Below are 7,463 nucleotides of genomic sequence, written 5' to 3' on the forward strand. Positions count from 1 at the left end.
GAGGTTTCATGCCCATTCACACCCAATCAATATGTTCTTTGCCCTGATGTATTTTATCAGGGGATGGGAATGCCTCTTTGACTGAGTTACAGAATGGGTCAGTCAATCAGAGGATAAACCAGATGCAACAACTTGGATACTCAAACTAAAAAGGTGTGAAGTACTTCCACTGTATTGGGATGAGTTTGAAGAATTGGCCATTAAAAGGTCCAGGGTCTCCCATTGCACACTGAGCCATCCCCAGCCATCCTGATGAATATGTGGTCACTGAACACAGATGGCTCTGGAGCAGAAAGTGAGACTGGTGACCTTGCAAAGCCCTCCCTCGCTCAAATCAAAATCAACTACAAGTCATGACATCATTTCTTGTCATGACTAGCTGTGTGATCTTATAATGTCATGATCATGACATCAAGGTCCTCCTCGAGCCCAAAGGCAAACACAACAGCAATGTATATCAGAGAAGGATATTTGCAGCAGAAGCATGCAGGCCACTGCTTTGAGAACTGAGGTGAGGGAGGGCTTTGGGGATCTCTTGTCCTACTAATCTGAGCACAGCAATGGGGATGGTGGGCAGACTGTACTCACTCTCCTCCACTCATTGGCAACATCACTGGAGAACCTAGACTGGTAACAAACAAAGTGTCCAGCTGGGAGCTGAGAGAGGACAAATTCCAAAACAACTCTCTGGGGTGGGAGGCAAAGAGAATAACAGCCCAGTCCTCTGGGAGGGTCCTGACCCTTAAAGCTCTGAGAGTGTCACTTACCACAGGGGAACTTTAGGAGGATTTTCCAAAGGTAGAAAAGGACTCCTATCCAAACAGAACTAAGAGCTACTTTTTCAGTCCATACATTCCTTAAAATTGAGCCCTCCTTCCCCTGGTCTCTAGGTAATTCTTGGAGAACATGTCCCAGCCCATGAGGGGCATGGGGGGAGGGGTAAGTTTTATACTAAGCGTTTTTGCTATGCCACATTAATAACTTTGTTCAGTCTTCTCTGACTCTTAGTGACTCTTATGAGGTTTTCTAGGCAAAGATACTACAGTAGTTTGCATTCTCTTTTCCAGCTTATTTGACAGATGAGGAAACTGAGGCAAACAAGGTTAAGTGATTTGTCCAGGATTACACAGCTAGTGAGTGTCTATCACCAGATTTGAACTCAGGTTTTCCAGATTCCAAGCTTAGAGCTCTATCCACCTTAATAACTACCCCTGATGAAAATAAGCAAAGGTTAAGAGTCTTGGATCTAGAGTGAAGAAAAAACCTGAGTTCAAATCCTGCCTCAAATACTTAAAGCTATTGGACTCTGAATAAATTCAGTCTCAGTTTCCTTATATGGTAATAATAAGAGCACCCAGCTTTCAAGGTTGTTGTGAACATAAAATGAGATAACATTTAAGCACTATGAAAATGCTAGTTATTATTAAAAGCTAATTAACTTTGGCTGGCTAATTGATATGAATTGGATAATCAATGGGGAATACATTGGTAGGGGCTTATCCTGGAAAATTACCTTCAAGCTCTCAAAGTTACCCATAGAACCCTGAGAAAAGCAGTAGTCAGGCCTCCTCTAGGGACCTGGCTGCCAAAAGGAAGGGAGATTTGGGAAGGAAGACCAGAGGGGGTGTTATGTGTAAGAAGACTGGTAGGATAAGAAGGAGCCAGGTTGCCAATAGCTCTCCATCCTTCCCTAGGAATACAGAATACAAAAGGGAAAAGCACAGACTTTAGTCTGGTGAGTAGGAAGGTCCCTGGCAGCTTAGGGATGCTCGACTCAGGTATCTGAGATCAACCAAGAAAGCAGGGTGACTCTGGGCAAGTCTCTTTTCCTTTCTGAATCCCAGCTCTTCCATCAGTAACATGACGGGTTTGGGATTAAATTAGTTGGTCACTGAGATTCCTTCTAAGTATAATTTCTTCAGTGTCTTCCCAACTCTGACATGATACATTCTAAGATTCCTCTTATTCTAACATTCTGTGTTCTAAGGACTCCCCCCAGCTCTGACATTCTCTGTTCTACATTTGAAGTCATCCCTCCGTCTCCCCTCCCCCTCACCCCTTCCCAGCAACATTTTATGTTCTAACCACCCCTAGCTCATCTCTGACATCCTAGGTCCCTTCCAGTTATGACACCCTGTGTTCTAAGCTCCTGAAACTGAATATTCTCCGGCCCAGCTTTGACATTCTGTGCTGTAAAGTCACTGCCAGTTCTGACAGTATGTGATACCATAGGATGCCAAGAGCTCATTGTTTGAGGTTCAGTAGCAGCCAGCCAGGGTTTTCCTAGCTCTGAAAAAGAGTTCAGTCCAAGCCTCCCTAGTTGCCTCCCAGGGGCCCCCAGGGCCGCCCACTTGACAGGAGAAAGGAATGGGGGAGAAAGGTAAGCAACGGCCTGACTCAGGAACTGGAAAGTTGGCAAAGAAGCTGGCCCAGTCTGGGCTCACCTACACTCGTCTGGCCTGCGGAAAGCTGGGAGAACCCTGGAGGCTGCTGCTTTTTGATTCTCCAAATTCTAACAGATTTAGAAAAACATTTCTCCTTCAAAGCCAAGGGGAGAGTTTCTGACTGACTGAAAAACAATCACTTACCTTTCTGAAGTGCTAAACCCTTATAAATCAGTGCCTCCAGAGCAGGAGGGCTCACTCAAATGAATCTTAGATGTTTTTAAATGCCATTTTACTCTGAGCATCACAAACTATAGCCACTAGATTTTGTATGTTGCTGTGCAGAGGTGCCACTGGGCATATGGCACCTGTCAGGGTTGACCACAGGAAGGTTGGAGTAAGGCCCCGGGGCAAAATTGATTGGCTGAGCATCTGCCCTAACAGGTGGGGCCAAATGAGGAATGGAGAGACAAGGGGGCTCTGAGCCCCCTCTCACTTTACCTTTCCCAATACCTCGACAGGCCCAGGGTCCCCCAGTTCAAGCTCAGAGACCCACTGTAGCCTAGATTGCTCCTCAAGGAGACAAGAGGATGTAGGCCAGTGGGGGTAAGAGGAGGTGCGGTTTATGTCTCCCACTGCCTCAGCCAAGCTCACAACCTGGCTGCCTTCCTTCCTGGCTCCTACCTCAGGAGCCTACATCCTATCCCTGCTCATGTTTTCCCTTTGGTCATCAGGCTAAGTGAAAGATAGACGGAGTCAGAGAGGTATGAGAAAGGGTGTGGCCAAAATCCTGCTATACTCAGGAGCAGTTATTCCACAAACCTACTTAGGTCCTGAACCCCAAATCCTTTTACAACTACAGTAGACAATCCTAATCAAGAAGGACCAAAAACAAGAAGAGGAAAAGTTGCTGACCAAAGAGTCAAAAGATCTGGGTTCAAGTCCTAACCATGACACCTACTAGCGTGTGATGCTGGGCAAATCTGTCAAGAGACTCTAAGAAGCACCAAGCACCTACTATATACCAAGCATTGTGTTCAACCCTGGAGATAAAAGTATCAAGAGTGAGCACAAGATAGTTAGGGAAGAGGGATAGCATGGATGGAGGGATCAGGAAAGGCTGCATGCAGGAGATGGTGCCTGACCTACATTTCCTAGGAAGGGAGGGTGCTGATCTAAACTGGTACAGGAAGTTTCTTTCATTGGAGCTACTACAGTGAATCACAGGTTCCATGGGTGGGGGAAGGAGAATACATACATGTAATTATGATTACACAATGACGTATACTTCAATCAGATCACATCCACCCCACTCCAGTGACCCTGAACTACTGCCATTGTCTAAACCCCATTTTCCTTTTTCCACTGACCCCTCCCTTATTTCCATCTCCATCCACCCACTCTAATCCCATATGCTCTCTGGAATGCCTGCTCCATAAGTAATAAATTAGAATAAATCTTAAACATTTTCCTATCCTACTTCCATCTTTTTTCATTCCCCTCAAGACCTGAATCTCTCCTGATGGCACAGCTTCCTTGGTCACCCTTTCCATCACCGATTGCATTTCCACTCATTCCCTGACTCACTGATTGAGGTGTAGGAGTCAGAATATTCTTGGCTTCCCATTGCCACTTTCAGGCTCTCCCTCTATTTCCATCACTCAGTAATCTCTCCTTTGAGGTTCATTCAATTCATATTGATGACTCACCCAATCAAGATTCTGGTAGCTGTTGTCCCATGACCTCCAGGACATGCTCCTTCTTTTCTCAATGAGTTCAGTTCATGGCTCAAAGTCTTTCCTCCCCAATTCCTGTGCTCACACTCCTTTGTGATACTCCCTCAACTACCTTAACCTCCCAATTTCTCCATTTATTCATCTCCCATGACCTACTCCTTCACACTCCCACAGCTACACACAGAGATGGCCATGCCTTTGATCTTGTCTTCACACATCCATAATCATGAACCTTGAAATCCCCTTGTCAAATCCTTATTTGTTACCATTCTACCTCTCACTCTGCCTTGCAACTAACAACTCTGTTTTTCATTCTCACCACAACCTCCAATTCCTCAGCCCCTCATTCCTCTCCCAGGCCATCACCCTTGCACTGACTATACTCTCTTTCCTTCACCCCTTTGACCCCCTGATGAATGTGTTCAATTCTCTACTGTCTTCTTCTCTTGAGGGCTTTGCCCCCTATCACCAATCAGGCCCTGCCAAATGCCAGCCTTGGATTACTCCCACCATGTACTGTCTTAACTCCTACTCAGGTGTTACTGAATGAAGCTTGAGAAAATCATGAAACCATGGTGACTGGATTCAATACAATCTTATGTTACATAATCTCTGCTGAGCTCTAACTATGGCAAGCCAACCTTTCAGACCTCCCCAATCCATTACTATCCCACTCACCACAGTATCTTTTCTAAACCTTTTCATCCCTACTCAAAACTCCCACCCCCACAGCTCTCCATCCCCCAGTCCTCTCAGCTAAGAAACCTGACTGATATGGGTTTTTACATTCATTTATTTATTTATTTTTAGCTGACAACAAACATTCAGTCCTGCAAGCTTTGGAATTCAAAATTTTCTCCTCCCCCTTTCCCAAGATAGCACGCAATCTGATAGAGGCTCTACATATACATTCACATTAAACATATTTTCACATTAGTCATGTTGCATAGAAGAATTATAGCCAATGGAATGAAACACGAGAAAGTAGAAACAAAACAAAACCGAAAAAGAGAGAGAACAAATAGTATGCTTTGATCTGCATTCAGACTCCTTATTTCTTTCTGTGGGTGTGGATGGCATTTTCCACCATGAACCTTTTGGAGTTGTCTTAGAACTTTGCATTGCTGAGAAAAGCCAAGTCTTTGATGTTTTACTGGGGAAAAAATGGGCCATTCCCAGAAAGTTCCCTTTTCTCCTGTCTTCTCCAATGCCATCTGTCACTCTTTCCTCCTTTAACCTTATCTCACAGGAAGAGCTAACCCTTCTCCTAGCCAAGGCAAATCCCCCTATATGCACAAGTGACCATTCCATCTCATCTTCTCCAGAAGATGGTCCCTCTACCATCCCCACTCTGTCACTTATCTTTAATCTCTTCTTGTCTATTGGCCACTTCCTTACAATCTATGAATCTACCCATGTCTCCCCATTTCTCAAAAAAATCTCGATCTCTCCATCCTCTCTAGCTCTGTTCTTTTATCTCTTCTCTCTTTTATGGCTAAACTTCTTGAGAAGACCATCTACCATAGGTGCCTCATTTCTTTCCTCTCACTCTCTTTTTAACTCTTTCCAATGTTTTCCAACCTCATCACTCTACTGTGAGTGTCTCTCCAAAGTTTCCCATGATCTCTTAGCTGCCAAATCCAATGACCTTTTCTCAGTCCTCATCCTTCTTGATCCTTCTCCAGCCTTTGACACTGTCAATCAACCTCCTCTCCTTGGGACTCTTTTCCCTCTGGGTTTTAGGATAGCCCTCTCTCCTGGTTCTCCTCTGACCTATCTGACCATTCCTCTGTCTCCTTTGCTGAATCTTTATTCACATCCCCATAGTCGCTGGCCCCCACAGCTGAAAGGTTCTCCATCCTCATCTCCACCTCTAGCTTCCCTGTCTTCCTTCTCATCCCACCTTCTGCAAGAAGCCTTTTCTGATCTGGCCTAATGCTAATGCCTTCCCCTGAGATTACCCCCCATTTGTCCTGTACATACGTATATTAGTTTGTGCTTAATTGTTTGCATGTTGTCTTCGTCATTAGATGTGAGCTCTTTGAAAAAAGGGACTGGTTGGGTTTTTTTTTCCCTTTCTTTGTATCCCTATTTCTACCTACAGGCTTCCTTTAAGACTCGGTTCAAATGTGACCTTCTCCAAAAACTCTATCTTGGTCCCTTCTCCCTCATGCCCCTAACTGATACCTACTCTCTGAGATGGCTCCCACTGACAATGTATGTATCTTGTATGGACACAATTGTTTCCAGGTTGTTTCCTCCAACATGGCATGAACTCCTTGACAGAAGAAACTGTCTTTTGCCTCTCTGTACGAGTGCATAGCACTGTGCCCAGAACATAGTAAAAACTTCATAAGGGATTGTTGACTGACTAAATGTGCTCAGAGATAGTGACCTCAGGTTACTGGGATCAGTTTGCCGGGGGATAGGAGGAGTACCTAGCTAAGTCTTGCTTTCTATTCCCCAGCAGGCAGAAGCTCCTCTGCAGCAGGTCTGGATGGGAAAACATCCCCAGAGTCCCATAAAAGGGGGAGAGAAATAGGGAAGATGGAAGGCAAGGGAACACCAGACTCCAAGTGACCCAGGGAGCTGGAGGAAGAGGAAAGAAAAGGAGAGGGAAGAAAGACAAAAGCCAAGGCCTACTTCTCTCCACTCGCCTCACTTCCTGGCCATCAGAGGATTATGACTCTAGAGCAAGAAGGGACCTCAGAAAGCCCCTTCATTTCAGAGATAAGGGAACTGAACACCCAGTAAGATGCTTTCCTGATTTCCCGGGTTATTAACATTCTATCCCTTTTGAAACTACATTTTATTATTAGTATAAATTTTATAACTGTACATAGGAGCTAGAGTTGGAAAGGACCTCAGAATTCATCTGGTTCCACCACTCCCCTCATTTTATAGATAAGGAAATTAGGACCAGAAAAGAGAGATGACTTCACTAAGGTCACACAGGTAGGTCAATGCCCCAGGTGGGATTTGAATCCATACGTTCTAGTGAAAGACCTCGCATGCTAACCTAACCCAACCTTCCTCTGCTGTCATGGCAGACATGCTCTGGGAACTCAGCAGGGGTCAGTCTTTGGGATAACTACAATAACTGAGGGGCTGCATGGGCCCTTAGAAGGAAGGTTACAGGGCTCTTCAAACTCCCCTTATTAACTACTAGGCCAGACTTCCCTCTGGGTCCCTGGGTCTCCAGACCAGATCTGAGCATGCTCCACTTCCTGAATTCGGTTTTATTTTCTGTTCCACTGAGAGGTTTCCTGGCCTTTTCCCCATTTCATGAAGTTTCCAATATGGTGTCATGAAGATTCTCTTCAAGTGGTAACTAGGATGGCAT

General features: G+C 45.0%; 1 long non-coding RNA gene across 1 annotated transcript; it reads left to right on the top strand.

The window, feature by feature from the left end:
* The first annotated feature begins 451 nt into the window (after positions 1 to 451).
* Positions 452 to 6,927, top strand: LOC140498093 (uncharacterized). Its single transcript, XR_011965003.1, has 2 exons — positions 452 to 511; positions 6,588 to 6,927. It is a non-coding gene; the product is annotated as an uncharacterized lncRNA (long non-coding RNA).
* Positions 6,928 to 7,463: the final 536 nt, after the last annotated feature.

This window comes from Notamacropus eugenii, chromosome 4 (genome assembly GCF_028372415.1).
Source record: "Notamacropus eugenii isolate mMacEug1 chromosome 4, mMacEug1.pri_v2, whole genome shotgun sequence".
NCBI lineage: Eukaryota > Metazoa > Chordata > Mammalia > Diprotodontia > Macropodidae > Notamacropus > Notamacropus eugenii.